The sequence below is a fragment of the Zea mays genome, chromosome 2, assembly GCF_902167145.1.
Source record: "Zea mays cultivar B73 chromosome 2, Zm-B73-REFERENCE-NAM-5.0, whole genome shotgun sequence".
Taxonomy (NCBI): domain Eukaryota; kingdom Viridiplantae; phylum Streptophyta; class Magnoliopsida; order Poales; family Poaceae; genus Zea; species Zea mays.
This window is the reverse complement of record NC_050097.1, coordinates 145,176,328-145,194,385: the sequence shown is the minus strand read 5'-3', so window position 1 is coordinate 145,194,385 and position 18,058 is coordinate 145,176,328.

The following is an 18,058-nucleotide window of genomic DNA, read 5'->3' as shown; positions in this document are numbered from 1 at the left end:
CGTTTGTTTAAAACTATTAACACAGACATATTCCTGTCTGCAGGGCCTGATACTCAGCAATGCCCTCAGAGCACAGAAAGATGCTGAGGACGAAGGATGTACTATAGCCCTGAGCAACCTTCGTTCCGAAGTAATTGAACTGAGGAACGAAGGTCTCGAAAAAGACAAAATATTGCATTCCTTAATAAATAAAATAAAAGAAGACGAAGCTATTTTCAAAGGTCAGGCCGAAGCTCAGAAGTGTGAAATTGAAAACCTTCGTAAACAATTAGCCAGAGCTAAAGAGGAATGCATACTTGAAGAAACAAGGCGAGAACTCAGCGACCAATGGGCAAATCATTTAGAAGAAACTGTTAAAGAGCTTCGGTCAGCCAAGAAGAAATGCTTCGACAAATCTATAGAGTGTGTCAAGAAAATAAAAACTAGCTTCGCCAGCGTTGGCGCATTTTCGCAAGAAGAAAACTTTATAAGAGGTAACCCCGAAGGTCCCCTGGAATGGATCAATCATGAGGCGGAGGCCTTTGAAGAAATTTTAAATAGTCGCGGAGACATCTGCGCTTTTTCTGGTGCCAGAGGGATTGCCACTATTTTGGAGGGGAAAGGATGTGAACATGTAAAGATTTTATCGCAGTCCGAAGCCACCTTGTCCACTGAAGATATAAAAGATCCTTCAGCCGAAGCTAGCGCGGTTGGGGGAAAATTTTTCACCGACATCTGGGACAACGGTGGTAGAGAAATGGCCCAAGAAATCATTCAGAAAAGCGAGAAAGGGATTCATGAGGCTAGAAAAGTAGCCGAGGCTGCTGAGAAAAACGCAGAGCCCGAAGGGCAAATAGGTACTAACGAATAGTTTTCATTGCATTATAACTTTTAATTTTATAGTTCGTTCGCGATCTGTAATAATGATGTAATAGTATCCCGTCCTCACTCAAATCCTACTAAAGCATCTTCGGGCCCTCAGCCTAAAGATGACGACGAAATTAAAAAGATGGCCGAAGCTATCATGGATCAGGTTGTCGATCGACTGCTGAACGAAGCTGCAGAGATAGTACTTAGGGAAGACTAAGTGCTATTGCAAAAAACATTTGATATATGATTTGTGTAATATTTTGTAATCCCGTATGTAATATACTTGTTTTATGATTCAATTCTTTACGATGCATGAAACTTTAAACACGTACCATTTTTGAGTCTTCGACGAAAAAACACCTTCCCTTCTTTTCATGCTTCGTGAAGAAGAATTTATCATTTATCACGACAATATCCATAGTGTTCTGATAAGAAATATCCAAGCTTCGTAAAAATAATCTCCGAAGCTATACCTCGAAAATCAATATTGTTTCTCCCTGTAACTTGGCATGATTTGCCCTTTTTCAAAGCATTTTCCGAAGATCGATAACATGCCCCCTTCTTGTGCCACATGCAGCATGATGTATGATGATTATGCTATGCAAAATGATGTGATGATGTTATGTTATGCAAAATGATATTTTGTGCCGAAGATACGCACATTCCTGCAATGGGGCACAATCTTTTGTATCAATACTGACTTTTTCATTATAAGCCTCCCTTAGGAGCTTCTTCGCCTTTTACTTCAGCGGAATCAGCGTTTATTTTTCGCTGTAAGTTCTGCATCCCCTTAGGAACGTCTTTGGAACTTCTTCGCCTTTTACTTAGGCGGTATAAGCTCTGCATTCCCTTAGGAACGTCTTTGGAGCTTCTTCGCCTTTTACTTAGGCGGTATAAGCTCTGCATTCCCTTAGGAACGTCTTTGGAGCTTCTTCGCCTTTTACTTAGGCGGTATCAGCGTTGACTTTTCGCTGTATGCTCTGCATTCCTTTTGGAACGACTTTGGAGCAGAAAACTTACACTGCGCTCCCTTCGGAACGACTTTTTGTGACTTCGTCAGACTTACTCTGCGTTCCTTAGAACGACTTTTTGTTGCTTCGAAGGATTTTCGATAGTCCGAAGGTCCTTTTTATTATCACAAACCTGTGAAGAAAACATATTTTTCTTGTAGGAATCAACGAAACTAATTACATGAAACCTAAACAATGTCCTTTATTACAAAAAATAAAACTGAATGAAAAAGATTGCTATTAAGGTAGGATATTTGTCAATAGATGTGTTTTGACTCTGGCACGGTGCTGTTGACGGTGCGAGCTTCGGACTGTTCTCTGAAGTCCCTTTGATGTGGAGCATATTGGCTCCCTTCTGGCTGCTGGCCTTGTTGCAACGGAGGTGGAGGCGGGGGCTGTTGCCAGGAAGCTGAAGGCTGACTTGCCGAAGCAGCAGAGACTGCAGGATGGTTGCCCACATATTCTGGGATGTAGGGCGAATGATACGAAGCAGTGTGCATGACCTGCTTCGGCTGAGCCTGTTGCGCGGCAGCTTCGGCTATCTCTTTTTGCTTCTGAATGGTAACATGACACATCCTGGTAGTATGACCTTTGTTTTCACCACAGAATAAGCAAAATATTCTTCTGGGTTGATCCCCGAATCTTCCGCCGAAGCCCCTGGCGCCTCTGCCTCTTGGAGCTGGTGGTCGGAAGGAGCTTTGCTGTTGCCCCGAAGCCTGTGAGGAGTACTGTGGCCTTTGCTGCTGGCTCCCCTTATCATCATTTTGATTGGAATTATGAATTGATCTGACATGCCTCGGATAGAATCTTCCTCCGAAGCCCCTGGTCATCTCAGAAAATCTGAAGGCCTCCTCCCTTCTTTGGCGAAAATCATTGTCAGCTCGAATATATTCATCCATCTTCTGGAGCAGCTTCTCCAGCGTTTGTGGTGGCTTCCTGGCAAAATACTGCGCTGATGGCCCTGGCCGAAGCCCCTTGATCATGGCCTCAATGACAATCTCATTGGGCACTGTCGGCGCCTGTGCCCTTAGACGCAGAAACCTTCGGACATATGCCTGAAGGTATTCTTCGTGGTCCTGGGTGCACTGGAAAAGGGCCTGAGCAGTGACCGGCTTTGTTTGAAACCCTTGGAAACTAGTTATGAGCATATCCTTCAGTTTCTGCCAAGAAGTGATTGTCCCTGGCCGAAGAGAAGAGTACCAGGTCTGAGCAACACTTCTGACGGCCATGACGAAGGATTTTGCCATGACTGCCGTATTGCCACCGTATGAAGATATTGTTGCCTCGTAGCTCATTAGGAATTGCTTCGGGTCTGAGTGACCGTCATATATGGGAAGCTGGGGTGGCTTGTAAGTCTGTGGCCAAGGTGTAGCCTGCAATTCTGTTGAAAGAGGAGAAGCATCATCAAAAGCAAAGTTTCCATGATGGAGATCTTCATACCAGTCGTCTTCATTGCGGAAATCTTCCTGATGAAGCTCTCTGCGTGGAGGCCTTCGGGTTTGGTCGCCTTGAACGAAATGACGGACCTCTTCCGAAGCTTCATCTATCTGTCTCTGAAGATCAGCTAGACGAGCCATCTTTTCCTTCCTGCGCTGAACTTGTTGCTGAAGGATCTCCAAATTTTGAATTTCCTGATCAAGATCATCATCCGGAGGTGTTGGACTGACAGCCTTCCTTTTCTGGCTTCGGGCTTCTCTAAGAGAAATAACATCCTGATTGGGATCCAGCGACTGCAGTGTGCCAGCTCCTGTTGTTGAAGCCTTCTTCGGCGGCATGACGAAGGTGACGCTCGCCGAAGGTATTCAAAGCTCAAGAAATGGAAGTGAGTTCACCGTAGGTGGGCGCCAATGTTGGGGACTTGTTCTCAAATGCTAAGAGTTAAGAACAAGGCAACATAAAAAGTGTTAAGTGTTAAAGTCCTTCGTCCTTCGAAGCATTATGTCCCTTCGGGAAATAATGAGTTTCGGACGAAGGTCATAAGAGACATACCTTCGTAAACATAACAAGTAATGACGAAGGATTCATATAAAGCATGAAATATAATATAAGCATCATCATAGAATCATTTCTATTTTATTAACATGGAAAAATAGAAATGATTTCAAATTACAAATGTACCTTCGGTCCTGAGAGAAGATAAAAAGTACAAGCGTGACGCAAAAGCAAATGCCAAGTCAGCGTGAACAGTACGGGAGTACTGTTCATCTATTTATAGACGCGGGACGCAGCCCACGTAAAATTACATTTATGTCCATTACATTTGTCAATGACTTATGGAAATCTGACAAGGTCCACGTAGTCTTTTCATCTTTAAGTCGGTTCCCCTCTCTGCTATCGCGACGAAGCTTCCCTGCGCACAGCTTCGGCTGTGCACCATCCTTCGTGGAGCTTGGTAATCAGCCCGTCCTTCGTCTGGTTCAGGCTTCGTCCTGACCGCACTTCATGTTCGTAATTCTGAGTCCGAAGGTACCTGTTCACATAATCCACTTGGAAAACATTGTCAAATCATGTTTTTGAGGACCTTCGGAGGACGAAGGCCCCCAACAGTATGTGACCGAGGTGTATGAACGACTTGAAAGCATCTTAAGGGTAGAAGTGACGTAGCTGTCGGATGTTCCAAGCGTTGTTGTAGACCTCGCCTTGACTGTTGGCCAGCTTGTACGTTCCGGGCTTTAGAACCTTGGCGACGACGAATGGCCCCTCCCAGGGAGGCGTGAGCTTGTGCCACCCTCGGGCGTCTTCTCGCAGCCGAAGCACCAGGTCGCCCACCTGGAGGTCTCGGGACCGAACCCCTCGGGCGTGGTAGCGTCGCAAGGACTGCTGGTACCGCGCCGAGTGTAGTAAGGCCATGTCCCGAGCCTCTTCCAGCTGGTCCAGTGAGTCTTCTCGATTAGATCGATTGCTTTGGTCGGAGTAGGCCCTCGTCCTTGGGGAACCGTATTCTAAGTCTGTGGGCAAGATGGCCTCGGCCCCAAAGACTAGAAAGAACGGTGTGAAGCCCGTGGCTCGGCTCGGCGTTGTCCTCAGACTCCAGACCACCGAGGGGAGCTCCTTCATCCATCGCTTGCCGAACTTGTTGAGGTTGTCGTAGATCCGCGGCTTGAGCCCTTGCAGGATCATGTCGTTGGCACGCTCTACTTGCCCATTCGTCATGGGGTGAGCCACGGCGGCCCAGTCCACCCGAATGTGGTGATCCTCGCAGAAGTCTAGGAACTTTCTGCCGGTGAACTGGGTGCCGTTGTCGGTGATGATGGAGTTCGGGACCCCAAAGCGATGGATGATGTTGGTGAAGAATGCCACCGCCTGTTCGGACCTGATGCTGTTTAGGGGTCGGACCTCGATCCACTTGGAGAATTTGTCGATGGCGACCAACATGTGCGTGTAGCCCCCGGGTGCCTTCTGCAAGGGGCCGATGAGGTCCAGACCCCACACAGCAAACGACCAGGTGATGGGTATGGTCTGTAGAGCCTGAGCGGGCAGGTGGGTCTGCCTTGCATAGAATTGACACCCTTGGTAGGTGCGGACAATTCTAGTGGCGTCGGCCACCGTGGTCGGCCAGTAGAAGCCTTGTCGGAAGGCGTTTCCAACAAGGGCTCGAGGTGCTGCGTGATGGCCGCAAGCCCCCGAGTGTATCTCTTGTAAGAGCTTCTGGCCTTCGGCGATGGAAATGCATCGCTGGAGGATGCCTGAGGGGCTGCGGTGGTAGAGCTCCTTCCCATCTCCCAGCAAGACGAACGACTTGGCGCACCGCGCCAACCACCGAGCTTCGGCTCGGTCGAGGGGTAGCTCTCCTCGGTGGAGATATTGCAGGTACGGGGTCTGCCAGTTTCGATTAGGCATGACCCCGCTCCGCTCCTCCTCGACGCGCAGTGCCTCACCCTCGGGGGCCGAGGGTACCTCGGGCCGAGCCGAGGGTGCCTCGGACTGAGCCGAGGGTGCCTCGGGCTGGGCCGAGGCCTTCTCGGGCTCGAGTGTGTCATCGGTCTTGACGGAGGGTTGATGCAGGTCTCGGGAAAAGACGTCCGGGGGAACCGTTGTTCGCCCCGAGGCTATTTTAGCCAGCTCGTCTGCAGTCTCATTGTAGCATCGGGCGATGTGGTTGAGCTCGAGCCCGTAGAACTTGTCTTCCAGGCGCCGAACCTCATCGTAGTAGGCTTCCATCTTCGGGTCGCGGCAGTGGGAGTTCTTCATGACTTGGTCGATGACGAGCTGCGAGTCACCGCGAGCGTCGAGGCATCGGACCCCTAGCTCGATGGCGATGCGCAACCCGTTGACCAGAGCCTCGTACTCGGCCACATTGTTGGACGCCAGGAAATGGAGGCGTAGCACGTAGCGTAGGTGCTTCCCGAGGGGTGAGATGAAGAGCAGGCCTGCTCCTGCTCCTGTCTTCATCAGTGACCCGTCGAAAAACATGGTCCAGGGTTCTGGTTGGATCGGAGCTGTTGGGAGCTGGGTGTCGACCCATTCAGCCACAAAGTCCGCCAAGACTTGGGACTTGATGGCCTTCCGAGGGGCGAACGAGATCGTTTCGCCCATGATTTCCACCGCCCACTTTGCGATTCTACCCGAGGCCTCTCGGCACTGGATGATCTCCCCCAGGGGGAAGGATGACACCACAGTTACCGGATGAGACTCGAAGTAGTGTCGCAACTTCCGTCGCGTCAGGATCACCGTGTACAGCAGCTTCTGAATTTGTGGGTAGCGGATCTTGGTCTCGGACAGTACCTCACTGATGAAGTAGACTGGCCTCTGGACGGGCATTGCATGCCCCGCTTCTCGTCTCTCAACCACAATCGCGGCGCTAACCACCTGAGTGGTTGCGGCGACGTAGATCAAGAGGGCTTCTCCGGAAGCGGGGGGCACCAAGATGGGCGCGTTCGTGAGGAGCGCCTTCAGGTTCCCGAGGGCTTCCTCGGCCTCAGGGGTCCAAGTGAAGCACTCGGCCTTCCTTAAGAGGTGGTACAGAGGCAGGCCTCTTTCGCCGAGGCGCGAGATGAAACGGCTCAGAGCCGCAAGGCATCCCGTGACCCTCTGTACGCCTTTCAAGTCCTTGATGGGCCCCATGCTGGTGATGGCCGCGATCTTCTTCGGGTTGGCCTTGATGCCCCGCTCGGAGACGATGAACCCCAAGAGCATGCCTCGGGGGACCCCGAAGACACACTTCTCGAGATTGAGCTTTACGCCTTTCGCCTTGAGACATCGGAATGTCGCTCCAAGGTCGAAAAGGAGGTCGGAGGCTTTCCTCGTCTTGACTACGATGTCATCGACGTAGGCCTCGACCATTCGGCCAATGTGTTCGCCGAACACGTGGTTCATGCACCTTTGGTATGTCGCACCCGCATTCCTCAAACCGAACGGCATGGTAACATAGTAGTACATGCCAAAAGGTGTGATGAAAGAAGTCACGAGCTGGTGGGACTCTTTCATCCTGATTTGGTGATACCCTGAGTAGGCATCGAGGAAAGACAGGGTTTCGCACCCAGCAGTGGAATCCATGATTTGATCGTTGCGAGGCAGAGGGTAGGGAACTTTCGGACATGCTTTGTTTAGACCAGTGTAGTCTACACACATCCGCCATTTCCCTCCTTTCTTTCTCACAAGCACAGGGTTGGCAAGCCATTCGGGATGGAATACCTCTTTGATGAACCCTGCCGCCATTAGCTTGTGGATCTCCTCGCCTATGGCTCTGCACTTTTCTTCGTCGAATCGGCGCAGAGGCTGCTTCACGGGTCGGGCTCCAGCTCGGATATCCAGCGAGTGCTCGGCGACATCCCTCGGTATGCCGGGCATGTCCGAGGGACTCCACGCGAAGACGTCGGCGTTTGCGTGGAGAAAGTCGACGAGCACTGCTTCCTATTTGGGATCGAGTTCAGAGCCGATCCGGATCTGCTTGGAGGCGTCGTTGCTGGGGTCGAGAGGGACGGATTTAACCGTCTCCGCTGGCTCGAAGTTGCCGGCGTGGCGCTTCCCTTCTGGCGCCTCCTTAGAGAGGCTCTCCAGGTCGGCGATGAGGGCCTTGGATTCGGCGAGGGCCTCGGCGTACTCCACGCACTCCACGTCGCATTCGTACGCGTGTCAGTACGTGGGGCCGACGGTGATGACCCCGTTGGGGCCCGGCATCTTGAGCTTGAGGTAGGTGGGGACGGCCATGAACTTGGCGTAGCATGGCCTCCCCAGCACTGCGTGGTAGGTTCCTCGAAACCCGACCACTTCGAGCGTGAGGGTCTCCCTTCAGAAGTTGGAGGGTGTCCCAAAGCAGACGGGTAGATCGAGTTGTCCGAGGGGTTGGACGCGCTTCCCGGGGATGATCCCGTGAAAAGGCGCAGCGCCTGCCCGGACCGAGGACAGATCGATCCGCAGGAGCCCGAGGGTCTCGTTGTAGATGATGTTGAGGCTGCTGCCTCCGTCCATGAGGACCTTGGTGAGCCTGACGTTGCCGATGACGGGGTCGACAACGAGCGGGTATTTCCCCGGGCTCGGCACGCGGTCGGGGTGGTCGTCTTGGTCGAAGGTGATGGGCTTGTCAAACCAATCTAGGTAGACTGGCGCCGCCACCTTTACCGAGCAGATCTCCCGATGCTCTTGCTTGCGGTGCCGAGCCGAGGCGTTCGCCACTCGCCCACCGTAGATCATGTAGCAGTCGTGGACCTCGGGGAACTCTCCTGCCTTGTGATCTTCCTTCTTATCGTCGTCACGAACCCTGCCACCCTCCGTGGGTGGCCCGACCTTGTGAAAGTGGCGCCGAAGCATGGCGCACTCCTCAAGGGTGTGCTTGACGGGCCCCTGATGATAGGGGCACGGATCCTTGAGCATCTTGTCGAAGAGATTGGCACCTCCGGGAGGTTTCCGAGGGTTCTTGTACTCGGCGGCGGCGACAAGGTCCACGTCGGCGGCGTCGCGTTTCGCTTGCGACTTCTTCTTGCCTTTCTTCTTGGTGCCGCGCTGAGTTGAAGCCTCGGGGACATCTTCCGGTAGGCGGCCCTGGGGCTGCTTGTCCTTCCAGAAGATGGCCTCAACTGCCTCCTGGCCAGAGGCGAACTTGGTGGCGATGTCCATTAGCTCGCTCGCCCTGGTGGGGGTCTTGCGACCCAGCTTGCTCACTAGGTCGCGGCAGGTGGTGCCGGTGAGGAACGCGCCGATGACATCCGAATCGGTGACGTTAGGCAGCTCGGTGCGCTGCTTCGAGAATCACCGGATGTAGTCCCGGAGAGACTCCCCTGGCTGCTGGCGGCAGCTTCGGAGATCCCAGGAGTTCCCTGGGCGCACGTACGTGCCCTGGAAATTGCCGGCGAAGGCTTGGACCAGGTCGTCCCAGTTGGAGATCTGCCCCGGAGGCAGGTGCTCCAGCCAGGCTCGAGCGGTGTCGGAGAGGAACAGGGGGAGGTTGCGGATGATGAGGTTGTCATCGTCCGTTCCACCCAGGTGGCAGGCCAACCGGTAGTCCCCGAGCCACAATTCCGGTCTCGTCTCCCCCGAGTACTTTATGATAGTAGTCGAGGTTCGGAACCGGGTCGGGAACGGTGCCCGTCGTATGGCGCGGCTGAAAGCCTGCGGACCAGGTGGTTCGGGCGAGGGACTCCGATCCTCCCCGCTGTCGTAGCATCCACCACGCCTGGGGTGGTAGCCTCGGCGCACCCTCTCATTGAGGTGGGTTCGACGGTTGCGGTTAGGGCGTTCGTTGCCGAGGCGACCCGGGGCCGCAGGCGCTGTGTTGCGCGTGCGCCCGGTGTGGACCGAGGCTTCCCGCATGAATCGGGAAGTCGCGGCGCGATGTTCCGAGGGGTACCCCTGCCTTCGGGAGGCAGAGCTTTTGGCCCATCGGACCGCGGCATCCTCTAGGAGATTCTTGAGCTCTCCCTGGATACGCCGCCCCTCGGTGGTTGATGGCTCCGGCATGGCGCGGAGAAGTATTGCCGCTGCAGCCAGGTTCTGGCCGACCCCACTGGAAACCGGTGGCGGCCTTACCCTGACATCGTCGGCGATGCGGTGCTAGATGCCCTGGGGTAGATGACGCACTTCTCTGACCGGGGTTGGCCCGCCCATTCCTGCCCAATGTCCCAGCGGAATGGCTCAAGTGTTCCTGCTCCCTCGCCGAGCCTGGCCTGCATCTCGCGGATTTGCTCGAGTTGTGGGTCATGACCCCCCACCGGGACGGGGACCACAACTAGCTCCTGAAGGATGTCAACGCGAGGCACAGGCCTAGGGGGATCACCGTTCTTCGGCATACCAAGATGGTTGCCTTCGTCGGGACCCCCTAGATCGACGTGGAAACATTCACGACTTGGGCCGCAGTCCTCGTCGCCGAGGCCGCGGCTACCGTCCGAACAGTCGGAAAGGCAGTAGTCGCATGCGGTCATAAAGTCCCGCATGGCACTGGGGTTACCAAGTCCAGAGAAATCCTAACTAAAGTCAGGCTCGTCATCTTCCTCGGAACCTGAGGGCTCGTAGGTCGAGACGGCCGTCAGCCGGTCCCAGGGTGACCGCATACGATACCCCAGAGGGTTTGGACTCGCCTCTATGAGAGCGTCCACCAAAGCGAAGTCGCTTGGTGGGTCGAGGCTGAATCCAAAAGGCACGAGATGGGAATCAGTCGGTACCTCTTGGTCGACGGGCGGTGACGAAGTCACGTCAGGGGCAGACTGCACTGTCGTCTCAGGTACGAGGGTGACGCCCAGCAAGTCCTTTGCGAGCGTGCTGGCGTCGTCCGTTTGCTTGGGGTTGGCGTGTTGCGGGGAGACGACGCTTGTCTTCGTCTTAGACGCGAGGTCGATGCCCGACGTGCCCCCCGTTGGGGCGCCGGCGCCGTCGACTCGCTCGACAGCCGACGAGGTGCCGCCTCCTGCTTGGCCTTGGTTGCCCCGCCTCCTCCTCCATCGGCGGGGGAGGGGACGAGACAAGCCCGAATGTTGTTCTTCCACCACGTGGAGAAGACGTCGTCGATTCCGCCGCCGGCGAGCAGGTTGTCGGCCGCCATTGTCGCTGTCGCGCGGCGGGGGAAGGAGTATCATGTTGTAGCTGCCATCGAGGGACATGAACTCAAGACTCCCGAAACGGAGCACCGTCCCGGGCTGGAAAGGTTGCTAGAGACTGCCCATCTGGAGCTTGACGGGAAGTTGTTCGTCAACACGCAGCAGGCCCCTTCCTGGTGCGCCAACTGTCGGCGTTTCGAACCCAGGGGGTCCCTGGACCGACGAGTAAATTGTCGCCGCGTGCCCCAGCCCAGATGGGTCGGCGCGAGACGGAGCGCGAAGGGGGAGAGAAGCCGGAGGGAGACAGGCATAAAAGGGGAAACCCGCGGCCTTCGTGTTTGTCCCGCGCCCAGGTCAGGTGCGCTTGCAGTAGGGGGTTACAAGCGTCCACGCGGGAGGGAGCGAGAGGCTTACACGAGCGTCGTCCCGTCCTTCCCCGCGTGGCCAACCTTCTGTAAGAGGGCCCTGGACCTTCCTTTTATAGGCGTAAGGAAAGGATCCAGGTGTACAATGGGGGGTGTAGCAGTGTGCTAACGTGTCCAGCGGAGGAGAGCTAGTTCCCTAAGTACATGCCATCGTGGCAGCCGGAGAGGTTTTGGCACCCGGTTCGTGTGGTGTCGTGGCCATCGGAGGAGCGCTGGAGCCTGGCGGAAGGACAGCTGTCGGCGCTGTCGAGTCCTTGCTGACGTCCCCTTGCTTCCGTAAGGGGGCTGAGAGCCGCCGTCGTCATAGAGCATGCGGGGCGCCATCATTACTTGTTTACCGGGGCGAGCTAGATGGGACGCCGGTCTTGTTCCCCGTAGCCTGAGTTAGCTTGGGGTAGGGTAATGATGGCGCCTCCTGTGACGTGGTCGGTCCGAGCCCTGGGTTAGGCGAGGTGGAGGCTCCTCCGAGGTCGAGGTCGAGTCTGTCTTCCAAGGCCGAGGTCGAGTCCGAGCCCCTGGGTCGGGTGAGGCGGAGACCGTCGGCTGAGGCCAGGGCTGAGTTCGAGCCCTGGGGTCGGGCGAAGCGGAGTTTGTCGTCTTCCGGTGCTGAGCCCGAGTCCGAGCCCTGGGGTCGGGCGAAACGGAGTTCGTCGTCTTCCGGGGCTGAGCCCGAGTCCGAGCGCTAGGGTCGGGCGAAGCAGAGTTCGTCGTCTTCCGGGGCTGAGCCCGAGTCCGAGCCCTAGGGTCGGGCGAAGCGGAGTTCGTCGTCTTCCGGGGCTGAGCCCGAGTCCGAGCCCTTGGGTCGGGCGAAGCGGAGTTCGTCGTCTTCCGGGGCTGAGCCCGAGTCCGAGCCCTGGGGTCGGGCGAAGCGGAGTTCGTCGTCTTCTGGGGCTGAGCCCGAGTCCGAGCCCTGGGGTCGGGCAAAGCGGAGTTCGTCGTCTTCCGGGGCTGAGCCCGAGTCTGAGCCCTGGGTCAGGCGAGGCGGAGCTTCCTATGGCACTCGAGGCCGGACTTGGCTGCTGTCAGCCGCACTCTGCCGAGTGGCGCAGCAGTCAGAGCGGCGCAGGCGGCGTTGTCCTCTTGTCAGGCCGGTCAGTGGAGCGGCGAAGTGACTACGGTCACTTCGGCTCTATCGACTGAAGGGCGCGCGTCAGGATAAGGTGTCAGGCCACCTTTGCATTAAATGCTCCTGCGATACGTTCGGTCGGCGTGGCGACTTGGCCAAGGTTGCTTCTTGGTGAAGACTGGGCCTCGGGCGAGCCGAAGGTGTGTCCGTTGCTGGAGGGGGTCCTCGGGCGAGACGTAAATCCTCCGGGGTCGGCTGCCCTTGCCCGAGGCTGGGCTCGGGCGAGGCGAGATCATGTCCCTTGAGTGGACCAATCCTTGACTATCACACCCGGGTTTTAGGGGCACCAAGACCCGGGCGCGAACATCACCAGGTGTGCTGGGACCAAGTCTCACACATATGATGAATCATGGCACAGGATCGAATGTCACATCTTTACTATATAATAGAAGTTCTATACAAAATAAATAAATATTTACATCATAAGGAGACAACGGTCCAGCAACCCAAAGTTGACTGGGAGACGACGGCCTAGACCTCTCACGAACTCGCCACAGCATCCTCCACGCGCCTCATCCTGTGGTACCTGTTCTTGACCTGTGGGGGGTGTGAGACAGCAAGAGTGAGCTCACATACGTTCATCGCTCAACAAGTTGTGGGGAATAATGTGCATGAACTCGCCAAAGGTGGGAGCTCACGTGAAGTGTAAGGCTTACCAAAGAGGATGGTTAGAGCTGAGCATTGCTTTTAAAGTTGGTCAAAATTTTATTTGCAATTACTAAGTATAAGTAAATACCAAACCCAATTAAGTAGTAGAACAAAAGTAACATCATCACCTGCGATGCAATGCATATGACAAATTGAATTTAGTTCCATAAATTAATCATGTGAGTGTCCGAGCCGCTCATGACCGTGAGCACGGCTAGTATACCAGTTTTACACTCTGCAGAGGTTGCGCATCTTTACCCATAAGTCGTGTTACCCATTTGCCACGGAGTTGATCAGACCCCATACACCTCTACCAAGGAAGCGAGGCAGGGTACCACTACGAGGCCTTTACAAAGTTCCACTAGCTTCAGACTACCCGCTACAGTTTATAGGAAGCTCCAGTGCAGGGTTCTTGCCTGACCGCCATCGCAGCAAAATCAACCCAAGGACCTCCCTACACTGACCACTCCCCTACTGCCCTTGCCCCTTTCGGGTAAGGTAGCCCTCCACTAGCTTTCCTAGTTAATCAGCCAAGGGCGTCCCATTATACCCTTGTGGTAGCACTGTTTTCCCGGGTGGTTCTCCATGTTCCCATTAACATAATGATCTTATCATGAACAGATAATAACAAGTATAAAAATGAGTGATGATTATCTCTATACCCAAATCCACATAAAGTAATAGCATGTACTACCCAAAAATTTAGTAGTAAACCAGTGGTGAAGCAAGGTATAAAGATAGTCAAATCTAGGGTATCCTATTGGGTCCCATCAAAATTAACCTATGCAGATCATTATGATTAATAAGAATATGAATGGGTAAAAGAAGTGATCAAGGGCACAACTTGCCTGGGACTTGAGATTCCAGGTACCAACTTGCTCTTCAGATGACACGTGTCCTCACGCTAGTCATGGCATTACAACCAAACAGTGTATAGACAAAATTAACATTACACCAAACATAAGGATAAACTGTATGATAATAATCTACGCATTGCTACAAGATCGTGGGAACGAGAATTGCTAGATTCGGGTTTACGGTTATGAAGTTATGGTTTTCCGAAGATCCACGTGATTTAAATATTAAACTATATTACAAATTGGTTAGTATACATCATATGAGAGAGTATTCTATAAGTAATTAACTCAACTTTAATTTTAATTATAACATGACTAGAGACTATATTCTAATCAAATTATAATCATGGACCGGTTAGCTTTGCTTCTAGAAGGGTTGATCTAGTAGACATAGGAATAATAAATATCTAACAATAAAAGCATGCGACGTGGTAAAATTAATGTTGTTACTGCGAAGTAAATGTTTATACGAAGCTAACGCAACTGGAACGGGTCAATTCGGAGTTAAGACGTAAAAGTTATGGGTTAAACAAGTTTTAGGTTATTTTTAATATTTATTCTGCACTTAAATAGGGCTCCAGGGGTATGATTGTAATTCACAGGGACTTATCTGTAACTGTTCTAAACTGTGCAGGGATGGCGGGATCAATAATTGAAAATCCCAGGGACTCTTTTATAAGCTTGCCTCGACCGAACGGGTACGTTCTATTCTAAGCCATCCGATCAAAATCTGGAGGTCCAGATCCGATCGCGCGAAGGGGTATGCGCGCCCTAATCCTATCCGTGCGTTGACGCTTCAATGGTCCGGATCGATCTAGCCACGATCAATCCAGAACGCCCCTCGATAGATCCTACGGCCATAAGTCTGTCTCCTTCCCGTCGGTGAGCTACGGCGAGCAGAGCTCTCTGCGCGGCGGTGGACCTCGCCGGAGCACTTGCAACCGGCGCGCCAGAGCTCCAAGGCCCATCGGAAGCGATCTACGCGCAGAGGAAATGATGGCGCACAGGATGAGATGGCACTTACCACGCGTTACGTGAGCAGAAGTTCTATCCACGGCGGAGGGCGGCATTGCAGTGCTAGCAGGCGTTGGCGAGTAATTCCCCGAAAGCTTGTGGCCACCCACGCCAAATTGGTGGTCGCCCAAGTACTCAAGCGCCCCGGAGAAGCTCCCGGCCCGGTTCTGACTACTCGACATCGCCGTAGGCTTCAAATCCACCACGGCGGTACCTCTCTCATCTCTCTGTCCCTCGGGTGCTACCATGGTGAGGGCTTCACGGTGTTTGGTGGCTGATGGGCGAGCGAGGTGTCCCGGATTTATACCCCGAAGCCGAGGAAAGCGGATTCCGAAGGGGAGGAAAGTTGTTACGCCCGCCCGATTTCCGTGGAGGAGTGGCGCGGCAACGGCATGGGAGAGGAATCCGCCGCCACCGCTATTTTGTTCCGCGCAATCGCTCGGTTGTTCACAAGAGTCCTAAGATCACCACCGGATCACCAGGAGGGTGCTCGGGACCTCAACCAGCAGAATCCATGGCTGAGGAACCCGGAATTTGTGGCGATCGAGGCTGGGGGGATTGCGTCCGTTGGGATGATTCGTTGGGGAAGAAATGACTGTCATCTGGGGCCCACATGATATACGGACGAGTGGTACGGGCGCCAAGCTCCCAGGAATCGCGCGGCGCAAGGAGCGGCTGGCGCGCAGATGAGTGTGGCTGAGGCTGCCCGCACGGGAGGGAACGCGGCGGCGCAACAGCCACACGAAGACTTCGATGGATTTGTTCCTGGGGAGGGGAAGGGAGATATGACAGGTTGGGTCCACACGGCAGAGGGGACAGGCAGTGGGTGCGATTGGCTAGATGATAATGGGACCCGTGGGCAGTGAGACCGTGCGCCATAAGAGACTGCCCAAAAGGGCCCACCTGTCGGCGCCCATGCGCAGCACAGGCACGCGAATTGGGTTTGATCGTGGGCGAATTTAGGCCAGAATTGTGGGATTAGGCCCAAATAACGTTTGTTCCTTTTTCTTTTCATTTTTATTTTCTATTTTAGTTTTCTAGTTTGATTCACATATTCTAAATTTCAATTTGAGTTCAAGTTTTAGCTTCAAATTAAATGTACAAATCAAAATCTCGAGCATGAATGCAACACATAATTTTAATTATTTATTTTAATTCGATATGAATAAACCATGTAGAGTACTTCACCATATATCTATTTAAGAACATAGTTCAAATACATAACAAATATTTACTACTTATTTAGCTTTAAGAAACTAGTTCCATTCATAAATTTATAACAGACACTTTAATTTGATTTCTTTCGAGAAAAAAAATCTAGTAAATCCAAAATCAAGATTATAGGTTGTTACAAATTCTACCCCCCTTAAAAATAATCTCGTCCTCGAGATTTGTAAGAAAAGGAATATAGAAAGCCAAATGTTTGGTTGCAGTTTAGCTTCGAGTTTTTTTTTCAAATGGTTTTAAGCACAAATGTTTTCTATATAATTTTTTTTAGTCATTAAATAAGGAAATGACTAGGAACACATGGGTATACTATGTTTAGCTATTAGGCAGAAGTAGGGAAGGTTGCGGTAATAAGGATTAGGGCAAAGAAAGATTTCATTACGGATGGTGGATCTTGACTCATCTGATGATTCCGTTTTGCCATTTGAAGACTTGAGTTGGTGCTTATCCTCCCTTGACGTGGTTGGTCTTCTTTGGCCCTCAGTCCTGAAGTTGCCATCTGAGTTGAGGACATATGGCTATAGCTAGGATAGCTAGGGTACATGAGGTAGTTAGATTTAAACAGAGTTTTACTTTGCTTTTAGGATATCTGGATTAGGCAACCTATGATGTAGGTTAGGTTGTTGTTTACGAACGAGTTAGTCCAAGGTATTAATTTAGGGTAAGATATGTTTATAGAATCCGGGCCTAATTTATGTCTAACTTACTTAAGTAACTCAATTTGGATTAGCTCATGTTAGATTAGGTGGGATCTAGATCATATTGGTATAACTAGATAAGATCTATTTATTTTAGCCTAGATCATGGTTGTTACTATAGAGTGGGGTAGGTATGCCTATTAGAACAAGATAAATCCATAAGGATAAGGTAGAATCTTTCGAGGTCCGTTAGATCTATTAGGATGACACAATTTTTTTTCAAGATAAGATGAATCTACTAAGGTAATAGAGTATCTTTTAAGATAAGATGGATCCATGAAAGTAGGATAGAATCTTTTAAGATGAGATGGATATTGTTAGGTTAGATACTTTAATGAGAAATAATCTAATTTGTCTAGTTATTTTGATGAACATTTTTTTCCTATATGTATATGCAGATGTAATTGTGGACATTACTCCACAATTAATCACACTCAATCAAAGATCCAAATCATACAAATATCATAAGAACATACATTCAAGTTCATAGATATCTATAAAAATAGTTTTATTTTTGTTCCTAAGATTAGGTCTCCTATTTCTAAAGGTCACTTTAGGTACAGGATTTCAAAGTGTGAAATCCACATTTGTCTTAGAAAGAAAAGGTAAGAATAATCAGAGTAAAGCGGAAATAGATGAGAAAAGATCAAGAAAAGTTTAGAAAAGAATCAGAGTAGCAAAGGTAAGTAGACAATGGTTGTCTAGTTCTATCTAGGCTTTGTCCTACAGTCAACATTCCTTTGATACCACTTCTGTCACACCCCGGTTTTAGGGGCACCAAGACCCGGGCGCGAACATCACCAGGTGTGCTGGGACCAAGTCTCAAACATATGATGAATCATGGCACAGGATCGAATGTCACATCTTTACTATATAATAGAAGTTCTATACAAAATAAATAAATATTTACATCATAAGGAGACAACGGTCCAGCAACCCAAAGTTGACTGGGAGACGACGGCCTAGACCTCTCACGAACTCGCCACAGCATCCTCCACGCGCCTCATCATGTGGTACCTGTTCTTGACCTGTGGGGGGTGTGAGACAGCAAGAGTGAGCTCACATACGTTCATCGCTCAACAAGTTGTGGGGAATAATGTGCATGAACTCGCCAAAGGTGGGAGCTCACGTGAAGTGTAAGGCTTACCAAAGAGGATGGTTAGAGCTGAGCATTGCTTTTAAAGTTGGTCAAAATTTTATTAGCAATTACTAAGTATAAGTAAATACCAAACCCA